Genomic DNA, 12,924 nt, shown 5'->3' on the forward strand with positions numbered 1-12,924 from the left:
AGGTGCTGTAGTTTGGATCTAGGATGTTCTTCAAAAACCCATGTGTTAAAGGTTTGTTCCCAGAGAAGTGCTACTGGGAAGTGGTGGAACCATTGAGAAGTGGGGACTTGTTGGAGGTCCTTAGGTCATGGGGGGTGGATTGCTCAAAGGGAATTGTGGGTCCCCAGTTCCTCTTTCTTCCTCCCTTTCACTTCTTGGCCAATAGGTGATTTTGCTGTATACCATGTACTCTATACCATTATGTGCTGCCTTGCCAGAGGCCCAAAGCAATGGGCTAATTTATCATGGACTGAAACCTCCCAAACTGGGGAGCCAAAATAGACCTTTTCCCTTTATAAATTGGTTATCTCAGGTATTTCATTACAGTGAGGGAAAAGTGATGTATAGAGCAAATTTCTCCACTACAAAGTCACCTTTGTTTTGTTGTTGTTTCTTGGAAGTGCTGGGATTGAACCCAGGGCTTCATACATGCTAAGCAAGCACTCTACCACTGAGCTACACCTCCACCCCTAAAGTCACTTTTCTTATCTTCTCTTGCCATACCAAGTTCTTGAGGGGCAGTCACTATGCACAGCCCACACCTAAGGAGTAGGAAATCGTTCTTCACTTCCTTGAGGGCAAAGTATCTACATAAATTATTTGGAATTTTTCTACATGGAGAATATGCATCTTCTCCCATATTTATTTATTCACTCATTTATTTATATCATTATGGACTTCCGGATGTTAGAGCAGTTCATTTTTAAAAGAGCAATTTTTTTTTTCCCTGTAGGGAAAACAGGAAAGGCTGCCAAACATTTCCATGAACAAAGTGCCCTCGGCCTTGTTTCAAGCTGGTCTCAGGAGAGTGTTAAATCCTTTGTGCTGCAGGGACTTGGCACAGAAACCAGAGACTGCTTCATGCAATCTAAAATAGTGGACTGCCACAAGGAAAGACCCTTGCAGAAACTTCCTGGGATCTGCTTCATCTAATCTAATCCCTCATTTGAAGAAGGAAAGAAAATGTAAATGTCGTCTTTGTTTCCAGTTATTTAAATTGCAGCCAAAAAAAATGGTATTTGAACCAATGCAAAAAAAAAGATAACTTGCCTTAGACTATAAGAACCAAAACAAAACTCTTGAACCATACCCCTGGGTGATTTGTTCTGAGAAAAAGGGCAAAGAGGAAGCAACATCCTTGGGACCTCACAGGCCTCAGAAGTCCAAAGCTCTGAACGCTGTTTAGCTGCACCCTAACCAGGTCCTAAGGCCAGCTCCTCCTGGTAGGGAAGATCCTGGTTCTTAAGATGGCTCTTGCAGGCATCAACCACATGGACCATGGTCTTCTAGTTCAACCAATAGGCATTTTCTGACTTCCTAAGGTCTTCAGCCTCCACAGAAAGGAGACAAGAACTCATCATGGTGCCACCTGGCTCCCTTTTCCACCACCACTACCAACACCTCATAATTGGTCTTCTCCCACCTGTAAAAGCTGCCATGTACCAGGCTGGCATTTTTAATGATTATCTGATGTTTACATCTAAATAAAAGAAATCCTGGGCTGGGCCTGGGGCTCAGCGGTAGCACACTTGCCTGTCATTTATGAGGCACTGGGTTTGATTCTCAGTATCACATGTCAATAAATAAAATAAAGGTCTATCAAACAACAACTAAAACAAATATTTTTTTTAAAAAAAGAAAGAAAAGAAAGGGGCTAGCTCAGTGGTAGAGTGCTCATCTAGCATGCATGAGGCACTGGGTTTGATCCTCAGCACCACATAAATATAAAATAAAGGGCTGGGGATGTGGCTCAAGCGGTAGCGTGCTCACCTGGCATGCGTGCGTCCGGGGTTCGATCCTCAGCACCACATACAAAACAAAGATGTTCTGTCCGCCAACTAAAAAATAAATATTAAAAAATTCTCTCTCTCTCTCTTTAAAAAATAAAATAAAATAAAGATATTGTGTCCACCTAAAAATAAATAAATAAATTGTGTTTCATTTTAAAAAATCTTTCTCGATTTACATAAAAAGAGGTGTATTTTTTTCAAAGTGGGTTTTTTATTTTGATGGTTTCTAGCTTTTCAATGATTTTTGTTTTTGGTTTATTTCTTTGTTCTGGTACCAGGGATTGAACCTGGGGTGCTTAAGCAATGAGCCACAACCCCAGCTCTTTTTTTCTTGGGTGAGTACCACTGATTGAACTCAGGGACACGCAACCACTGGGTCAGCCCTGTGTTTTGTTTTATTAAGAGACAGGGTCTCACTGAGTTGCTTAGCGCCTTGTTATTGCTGAGGCTGGCTTTGAACTGGTGTTCCTCCTGCCTCAGCCTTAGTGCCGCTGGGATTACAGGTGTGCGCCACTGCACCTGGCTCCCAAGTCCTTTTTTAAATTTTTTATCTCACTAAGTTGCTTAGGTCAATGGATTTTTGAAGGAGAGGAATATGATAGGGAGGGCTATGCAGGAAGCTTGAACTAAGTGTGTCTGTAATGTTTTATTTCTTTAAAATAATACGAGGCAAAAATGGCAAAATTTGGCCAGGCAAGGTGGCATATGCCTGTAATCCCAGCAACTCGGAAGGCTAAGGCAGGAGGATCACGAGTTCAAAACCAGCTTCAGCAATGGCAAGGCATTAAGCAACTCAGTGAGACCCTGTCCCTAAATAAAATAAAAAATAGAGTTGGGGATGTGGCCCAATGGTCGAGTGCTCCTGAGTTCAATCCCCAGTACCGAAAAAAAAAAAAGGCAAAATTTTAGGATGTGATGATCTGAGTGATGGAACAAAAAACATATTATTATTCCAAATGTTTTTGAGGGGCATCATGGAGTGGGAACCAGATCATTTGGTGAACAGGACAGTAATGCTATCTACCCCACACATAGAGCAAGTTACTTCTGCTGAGTTTGAATTTCCATCTCTCAGCTAACAAGCAACAGTTCCATTATGTCATTTGCTAGTATTGTCAGTTTGAGTGAAGCACTAGGGCCTCAGGTATGCCAGGCAAGCACTGCTAAGCTACATCCCCAGTCCTTTCTTTATTTTATTTTGAAATATGGTCTCATATTTCTCAGGCTGACCTTGAACCTGTGATTCTCCTGCCTCAGCCTCCTGAGTAGCTGGAATTACAGGCATATGCCAGCAGCCCAGCGGAGTTCCATAAATATCTATATCTATATATCTATATTTATCTATATAGATATAGATATATATTTGCTTTGCATGCATGTATGTGTGTGTGTGTGTGTGTGGTAGATGGACATGATACCATTATTTATTTTTATGTGGTGCTGAGCATCAAACTCAGTGCCTCACACATGCTAGGCAAGCGCTCTACCACTGAGCTACAACTCCAGCCTCTGTGTTCCCCTCTTAATGAACTATTTGTGCAAACATTTAAATATTTTATTGCAATTTAGTCCTCCTTAATTTATAGCCATGGATGGAAAGTGAAAAATTAAAGTGCTGATGTGAGTCATAAGAACACAGGTCTCATAAACTTAAAGCCTTGGAGACAAAACCCTGGGTACATGGAAGATGTGACTATCTCAATTAGAGAATCCCCAGACATTCTGAGCTGACTCTGATCAGCTGTGAAGGAAACAAATTTAAAAAATGTAGAAAGCTAAATCAATGTGACTAAAGCTTCTTCTTTTTCTTCTTCTTTTACAAAATGGAAAACTGTATTTACAGGAAGTACATTACATGATCAGACAGCACAAAACACCTGCTACTATATTACATGCATTGGTTCAGGAAAAAAAACTACTAAAGCTTGTTCTTAAAAGTTGAGATGTAGGGGCTGGGGCTGGGGCTCAGTGGTAGTGCACTTGCCTAGCATGTGTGAGGCACTGGGTTTGATTCTCAGCACCACATATAAAGAAATAAAATAAAGATCTATCAACAACTAAAAATATATTTAAGGGGAAAAAAAGTTGAGATGTAAGGCTAGGGTTAGCTCAATTAGTAAAATACTTGCCTTGGGGGGCTGGGGGTGTGGCTCAAACGGTGGCACGGTCGCCTGGCATGCGTGCGGCCCGGGTTCGATCCTCAGCACCACATACAGACAGGGATGTTGTGTCCGCCGAACACTAGAAAAATAAATATTAAAATTCTCTCTCTCTCTCTCTCTTTAAAAAAAAAAATACTTGCCTTGCATGCCCAAGGCCCTGGGTTCAGTCCCCGGCACCACAAAACAAAAATGTTGAGAAGTAATTAGATGTTTTTAAGTCTCTGGGAATAGAAACTCTATTGTGTTAATATGTAGCAATTCTAGCTCTGTGTATATTTTATATACAAGGTTACCTGTACTTGGCTGACATTTTAAATTAGTGCTTTATACAAGTGCCTCGGATTGTGCATCAAGAGCACAATGTAGTGAGACCCTCCTGAAGCCAATCCCAGTCTGACACTTCCCAGCAGGGGACACTAGGCAAGTGACTTAAAGTCTTTGAACCTCTGCTTTCTCATCTGAAAAATGGGGATTTCTTAATGCCTACTTCACAGGTTTGTTGTGATCCTTTTTTTTTTTTTTTTAAAGAAAGAGTGAGAGAGAGTCATTCTTAATATTTATTTTTTGGTGGACACAACATCTTTGTTTGTATGTGGTGCTGAGGATCGAACCCGGGCCGCTGGCATGCCAGGTGAGCGCGCTACCCCAGCCCCTGTTGTGATCCTTATTAAATACAGTTCTCTCTTGGTCTCTGTAGGGAGTTTGTTCTAGGATCCCTTGTCATGGGAAAGCAGGGAGCTGAAACTCCCAACCTCGGATCTTACGTTCCAGTGAAAGAAAATTTAAAGTCAGACACCAAAAGTCATGCAAAAGAACTGACTATAGGTGACTGTAAAGTAGAAGCAAAGTGGAGCTCAAGCAGAGAGCACTCTCAAGAGAGAGAGTGGGCCGTCTTCCAAACAGAGAACCACAAAGGAGACAATGCTGTCCTCAAATTTATTACTGTTTTATGGTTGACTTGTAAGCTGGAGTCCTCCTTCAGCAACCCTCCCCAGTCAGGTGTTCAACTCCTCCTTCATGTTGGGTGGTGGAGTTTTTGACCTTAGCGGGTCCTCCCTGGAACTGTCATGGTGGCCATCCTAGTTAGGGGGGCTTCATCTACAAGTCAATCCCATGTTAATGTGGGCACTGGGTCAGTAGCTGGTCAGAAGTTACCCTAGTTCACCTGCGCTACTAAAGGAATCTTCCTTCCCTAGACAAATGGGGACACTTATAGCCCTAATTCCTATCTTCACATCGACCTCAGTGCTGCGTCCTGTCAAGAGTCAGTCCCATTAATCCTTTTCTCCTCATGTGTTTTACAAATAGCTCCCTTGCTTCTGTTTGTTATCTATAGATTAACTGCCACCATTTGATTTCTTAAGATAGTTTGAAGAAGGACCCTAAAGTAATTTAAAGAACATTTTATGATCTTACCATTATTTCACTGATCACTGCTAGCTACTATCTAACAAATTATTGTACCATATTACTTAGGGAATAATGATTAGAAAATAGTTTCATACTCAGTACAGACATAATTTTTTTTTTCTGAATATTTTCTATCACCAGTTGGTTGAATCCAAGGACTTGGAACCCTCTGGTTCAGAGGGCCGATTGTACATATAAAACACTAGCAGTGCTCCGTAAGTGTCAACTTTGTTAAAATGTATGATTCTCTACACTTAGTATGTGCCAAGCACTTAACCAGGTTTATACTGTAATCCTCTCAGCAATCACAACTGCAGGATTATCATTCCCATTTTGTAAAATTCAGAGAGAACAAGTGATTTTCTCAAGGACACAATCATTTGCAAATTATGTAATTGAGCTCATGCCTTTTATTAAAAAATTCTACAGGGGCTGGGGTTGTCTTTCAGTGGTAGGGCACTTGCCTAGCATGTGTGAGGCACTGGGTTCGATCCTCAGCACCACATAAATATAAATTAACAAAATAAAGGTATTGTGCCATCTACAACTAAAAGTATATATTTTTAAAATTCTATGGGCTGGGGATGTGGCTCAAACATAGCGGGCTCGCATGGCATGCGCGCCCCAGGGCGCTGGGTTAGATCCTCAATACCACATAAAAATAAAATAAAGATATTGTGTCCACCTAAAACTAAAAAATACATATTTTTAAAAAAATTCTAGAAACCAAGAAAGAGGAGGTTAGCTGGTCTTACCGCTTCATGGCCTAAGGCGTTACTAGAGTCTGTCTTTGGACATCATCAGAGCAGGTAAATGGTACTTGCTATCACTTCAGGGTTAGATAATGTATTGCCTAGTTGGTGGGTCTGCTTGCTCTCAAATCTGTCTCCCCCTTTCCCTGCTGTTTTTTTTTTAATTGAGTAAAATACATATAGCATAAAATTTATTACTTTTGCACTTAACCATTTTTACTTCTACAATTCAGTGACATTGAGTACATTCATAAGGTTGCGCAAACATCACCACTACCCATTTGCAGATGTTTTTCATCACCCCAAACAGAAGCTGTATCCATTAAGCAATCATTTCCCACCCTCCCCACAGTCTCTGGTAACTTCTATTCTACTTCCAGCCTCTATGAACTTGCCTACTTTATGCACTTCAGGCAGGTGAAATCATTTAATATTTGTTCATTTATATCTGGTTTGTTCCACTTAAACAGTGTTTTTCAGGTTTATCTATGTTATAATATGTATTTCAATTTCATCCCGTATTTTATTTCTTTATTGTGGTAAAAAATCTTCAACCATTTCAATTGTACAGTTCAGCAGTGTTTAGTTCATTCCCACTGCTGTGAAACCGATCTCTAGAACTTTTTCATCTTGCAAATCTAAAACTTGGCCTCCTCATGGCCCCAGGCAGTAATCCTTCTACTTTCTGTCTCTGTGATTTTGACCATTCTCAGTACCTCAGGTAAATAGAATTCTACAGTGACTGGTTCTTTCACTTAGCATAAGGTCCTCAAAGTTCCATGTCATAGCAGATGTCAGAATTTCCTTCCATTTTGTGACGGAATGATATTCCGTTCTGTGTGTATATCACATTTTGTTTGTCCATTCATCTGTCACTGAATACTTGTGTTGCTTTCCCCTTTTGACTCCTGTCCAGAGTACTGCTATGAACATGGGTATATCCCCTGCTCCTGTGTGATGGAAAGTTATGTCTTCCAGGTCCCCTTGGCAGCTGGTTTCTGGGAATTTGACCAGTGGAAAGCTCTGGGAGAAGATCGGAAGGGGAGAGACTGGGAGAGTGGAGGGTCTTTCTGCTCTTCTCTCTCTGCTTCTGGAGGCGTCTGGACAGCCCTTCCCCTCAAGGTTTCAGCTCCAGGCAGCTGCTTCCTTTCTACCTTCGCCAACCTCTGTATCACCCGGCTGTCTCTTTCCTGCCTTCCCATGTCTGTGTAACTAAAATTTAAGATTCTTTTGATGCTGAGACACAACACAGTAGCACTTCAATAGATAAAAGGCAGAACTCTTTGATACATACAGATCCCCATGAGAGAAAGCTGCCCCGCTGAGCCATGCAGGGGGACAAGGTAAAACCAAGTTGGAACTATAGGAGGTGCTTCTGTAGGGTAAGCTGGGTGGAGTGAGCTAGGTTTTATGTGCTCCCTAGGGATTGGGTATTTTGAAAAATTCCTTGGATCCAAGAAAGAAAGGGCCATCCCTGGTGTTTGATATCAGGAGCCTCTGGCCTTGGATATGTGTGTATTGTAATCAGTGTGTGAAAGAGGCTGATAAGGAAAGGAGTTAGACACATTGGAGATATAGCTCAGTTGGTAGTGTGCTAGCCTCCCATGCACAAGGCCCTGGGTTCAATCCCTGGGACCACACACACACAAGGAGCAGTTGGAGTCAGCAGTTGGAGTCAGGGCTTAGTGAACTGCCTATGACAGGGAATTGAGAGTTGTCAGCTTATGACTTACTTCATGGTCAAGATCACAGTTGTTTCATGGTCAAGATCACAGTTGTGAAATGTTTTATTACAACAACCAATTCCCTATGTTACATTCCTTCCATCTGAAATATCTAGAATGGTTTCTATTCTCCTGACTGGACTCTGACCAACACAGATGTATTTGGTTGCATACTAAATTTTTAAATATTGAACATTACATAGAGTGCCATTTTAATATCTCTATTAATCAGAATATGTTGTTTTATTGTTAGCCATTCTACCTACCTCCTAATGACTCCATCTGCTCACCGGTGGTTTCTCTCATTATGAAGAAGGGCCCAATCAATGATCTAACCAACTCCACTGGCTCCACTTGCCTTTTTAGCTTGTCTCTCTTCTGAGCCACCTTCTTCCACTTTGGATTCCAGGAACGAAAGGCCTGGTTGACAAGCATTTTTAGGATGAGGTACAGAAGAAACTACCTGAGCCTCTTCTTGCAGAACAGATCACCCTGTCGACTTTGCGTAAAAGGAAGCAATTACCCAATGAAGGAACTCAGGCTGTGCCCTTAAGCAGGAACAATCATCTCCTGCTGGGAATCAAATCATCCCCTCAAGCAATGATAACCCTCCCAGAGCTTCACAGAACTGGCCCAGGAGACAATGATCAACCAGACCGCGGTCTGACCAGGATTACTCACTCTATCAGGTATACAAATCCCCCAGTCATGCAAGCTCCCAACCCTTGACTTTGTCCTCCTTTTCTATGAAACCTCAAAGTTCCAGGGGGAAGGAAAAGGGCAAGGAAAGTGGGGGAACCCTCAAAGTTCCTGTCAGCCCCTTGGAGACAAATCTTTGGTCACTGTGCCCTTATATTTCTTCCTGGTGTGGCCACGCTGATGAAAAACTCCTCCCCTCCTTCACCACTGCTGACTGTTTGATTGGCATATTGGGATACGAAGCAGAATATGGCCTGTTGGACTATTGGAGAAGGGGCCTTCGCCAAGGACTCTGGGAACACTTTGAGTGTTTGGGAGGCAAGGATTGTGTCTTATGTGCTTTGTCTTTCAAACTCCTATGTGAAAGCCCATGAAAGAGAAATTAAAAGAAATAGTGACAGGCCACAATGGATCAGCAGAGTGGGACATTATTTTCAAGAGAGAAAATGGCAACTGGTTATAATAGGGGTATGATTTTTTTTTTTTTGGTGGAGCTGGGGATCAAACCTAGGGTCTTGTATCATGTGAGGCAAGCACTCAACCAGCTGAGCTATATCCCCAATCCTAGGGGTCTGGTTTTTATAGGATCTAGTGAGATATAATCATAGCAAAATGAGTCCATTGGGCAGTCAGGGAAACAGTTGCAGAAGTGGAAATTGTGAAAGTCCAGAGCCCATTGTTTTCCTTCTCTCCCTGGGGCCCTTTGCCCTCCCTCCTTTTCTCCCTGGGGATTGTTGTTTTCCATATCCTTCACTGGATGGACCTAACCAAAGCCCAAATGTGAGATTTAATAAATACATGATTAATTACATGGGCCTCTGAGAGCGAGTATCAATCCTGATTCTTGACTTCTACTTTGGCTGCAGTTCAGGACTGGAGTCAGCCCCATATTCTGACCTTCATTGTCCTGACCCCGAATGGGATAAGATCCAGATTCTTTAATGAATCATCTGGCATACTACTTATTTTCTTCCACACACTCCTATAAAATGGACATTTATCATAGCTTCCCTGAAGCAGTTCCTTGTTATCTGACTGAAACAAGAGACAGCTCTTAGAAAATATATTTTTGGTTAGTTTTGTTTTTAATATCTAACAGAGATATGGGGGCCTATCCGCAGGGCCAGCTTCATGGGTGTGTGAGCTGAACGGCAGCACGAGGTCCCACCCTTCAGAGGACCTCCCATCTTAGGTTAATATTCTGCTGTTGCCATCTTGAAGTTCTTAACACTTTTTAAACAAGAGCTCCTACATTTTCATTTTACATGGCAGCCCACAAATTATGTAGATGGTTTTACATATCTCTTTTGCATATAACTTAACCAGGTGACATTTAATATTTATGAAACTTTCTGTAGTTCTTTAATCCTTCCTTTTTTTTTCTCAGAAAATATACTCAGTGTAGCATGGCATGAAAAGCTTTTCATCTGATTTCTTCCCCCACCCACATAACATCCCTAGAACTTCCTTAGCTTCCCCTCTCCAGACTCCGCCCCTCTTCCCTTCAAATGTAAATTCCCAGTCACTAAACTTGCAAGCCTGCCAGCTGCCAGCCCTTGCATATCCTGTTTCCATCCTGCCTGGGGACATCCTTTGTCTCTCTTTATCCCTGGCCAACTCCAATTTATCCTACAAGCCAGAACTTAGATGTCACTCCCTCTGAGAAGCCCTTCCAGATCTTCCCAAAGCTGATATATGGGAAGCAACCTGTGCAAATACATAGAAACACACCTGTCTTGCTATTATGTTCTTTTGTGGTCTGTCTTTCTCATTAATTAAATTGTGAGCTCCTTGTATATATAGGGACTATCTTTTGTTCTCTGAAGCAGCAGTCATGCTCAGATCCAAGGAATACTCAGTAAGTTCCTGCTCACTGAGTTGATGGATGAATAAATCCCTGACTTATTTGGAGAATGCAGGAGGGGCCTCCAAAGTTTTCTTTTGACTTATGTAGGAGGAGAGCAGTACTTTCAATACTGCAGAAGACATTCAACAACACCCCTAACACATCTAGTGGAAGCATGACCTGTCTTTTTCCTTTCCAGGAAACCAAGATGGTAATCCTCCTTTGGAGAGTTCCTTACGTCTCTTTTGGGGAAAATCCTTGCCCAGGTGATGGAGGTAGTTTAAGTGAAACCCTCCCTACACCAAAGACCTAACTGGCCCTACCTGACTCCTGGTGTCAGTTTGACTTTCCTTTCTTTGCCTTCCCTGGCCTGTTTACCTTGTAGGAGGCCCAACCAAAATGTGAACTAATATGAGTTTCACTGTAGCTAAACCCTTTGTGCTTTCCCACTGCAGTTTGTTTTTACCTGTAATATTGCTTGGCACACATTCTGGCTAGCACATAGTGACTTGTGCCACTAGACTAAATGACAGCAGGAACAGAATGTTAACTAATCTTTGTGGCCTCAAAGTCTTTATACCTTACACAGAGTGGGACACACAAATGACTACTGGGCCAGTTGGATTTCTCACAGATGAATTGAAATACAACTAGTCATAAGAACAAGATTTGAAAAAGAAAGGAGAGGAACTATTTATCTGATGGAAAGAAAAGTTTCCCCCATTTTACTGAAGAGTATCTCAACTTGGAGGAAGGGGAAAAGGGATAACATAAGAGGGGGAAAATTGGAGTATAAGAAGATAAGAGAATGACCCTGGGTATCAAAGAAGTTGCAAGTTCTAAAGTGCTAAAGGTGAGAAGTGTTTAAAACCAGGTAGGGAAGGCTCTGTGGCAACACTGAAGAATGGGAGAGAACACATGAGTGAGTTGCAAAACAACCCAACTAGTTGACAGAAGCTGCTGTTCTTGCCTCTGGCAGGAAAAGACCAAGTGTGGCCCAAAGTTCAGGCTCAAAGGGATGAAAGAAAAATGGCTTTTCCAAATAACTGCATTATTGCAATTAGTATTCTAGTTAAGCATGTCAGTTTTTGAAAGGGAGTAACCCAGGTATGTCGAAGTAGGGCCTCTGCCTACTTCCAGCCTCCTTCAATTGAATTCTCTCAATTTCTTTCTTTTTTTTTTTTTTTGGTACCAGGGATTGAACTCAGGGGCACTCGACCACTGAGCCACATCCCCAGTCCTGTTTTTCTATTTTATTTCAAGACAGGATCTGAGTTGCTTAGCACCTTACTTTTGCTGAGGCTGGCTTTGAACTCTCTCCATCCTCCTACTTCAGCCTCTGGAACTGCTTGTGCCACTGCGTCTGGGGCACAATACCTTTATTTATTTATTTTTACGTGGTGTTGAGATCGAACCTAGGTAAGTGCTCTACCACTGAGCCACAACCTAACCTCAAAGCACTAATAAGCACTAATGCTTGACCTGTATCTGGTTAAAAGTTGTGTGCATGGCTATCTGCAGTTGTTCTATCCCCCGCCTTGTGGGGGGTAAAATGGAAGCTTTTGTCATTTAAAAGCTGTGGGAAGTGGGAAGGCTGGAAGGAGAACACAAAAGAAACTCTCACCTGACTGGCGCCTGACTCCTCCCCAATGGATCGGCTGACCCCAATACAATGAACCCCTGGAACTACCCTCCTATCTTTCCCTAAATTAAGTCTATAAAACTCAGACCTTTGCTTTAGCCCAGCGCCATTTTTCTACGGTGAAAATGAACCACATCAGGTGTTTGACTGATTGACTCCCCAGCTGAATAAAGAAGAGCTTGGTGTTCCAAGGTCTGCTTCCCGCCTCCCGCCTCCATCATTTGTGCTTACAGTATGCTTCATTAAATCGTTTTTCTTTTCTTTTTCTTTTTTTTTTTTGCATTGTTGGAGATTGAACCCAGGGCTTTGGATATGCCAAGCAAGTTCTCTACCATGGAGCTACATCCCAGCTCATAATTAAATATTAACCGTTATAAGATTCTAGAAAGAAAATTATTTCTAAAAAAAAAAAAAAAAAACTCTGTAGGGAGAAAGTGAAACAAATGCTAAGTTTTCATGTTCACAATGTTACTTATTATTTCTGCTCAGAGGCCTGAGGTGGGGGATGGAGTGGGGGATGGCTCTTGATTCCTTTAGGGTCCAGGTTTAAGCAATACAATAAGAATATGGCAGCTTTACAACTTTGTAAAATTCACCAGTGAAAGGAAAACGACTCTCGGAGTGACCAACAGTTCTTTATTGTGGCAGTGTCTGATAAATAGGAGAAAGAAAGAGAGAGAGAGAAAGGGAGAGAGCATGAGAGAGGAAAGAGAAGAAAAAGAAAGTGAGAGGGAAAGTGAGAGAGAGGAAAGAGAGAGGAGAGAGTGAGGGGGGGAGAGAGAGAGAGAGAGAGAGAGAGGAGAGAGAGGAGAGAAGAGATGGGGGGGGCAGCCGGCAGGGAGAGTTACAGCCCAGAGTCA

At 42.1% G+C, this 12,924-nt stretch overlaps 1 long non-coding RNA gene across 1 annotated transcript; it reads left to right on the forward strand.

Annotated features, from left to right (window-relative positions):
* Nucleotides 1–4,471: 4,471 nt before the first annotated feature.
* On the forward strand, nt 4,472–7,903 carry LOC107142919. Its single transcript, XR_001503619.2, has 3 exons — nt 4,472–4,485; nt 6,125–6,210; nt 7,132–7,903. It is a non-coding gene; the product is annotated as an uncharacterized LOC107142919 (long non-coding RNA).
* Nucleotides 7,904–12,924: the final 5,021 nt, after the last annotated feature.

Source organism: Marmota marmota, unplaced genomic scaffold (genome assembly GCF_001458135.2).
Source record: "Marmota marmota marmota unplaced genomic scaffold, marMar, whole genome shotgun sequence".
Lineage (NCBI taxonomy): Eukaryota > Metazoa > Chordata > Mammalia > Rodentia > Sciuridae > Marmota > Marmota marmota.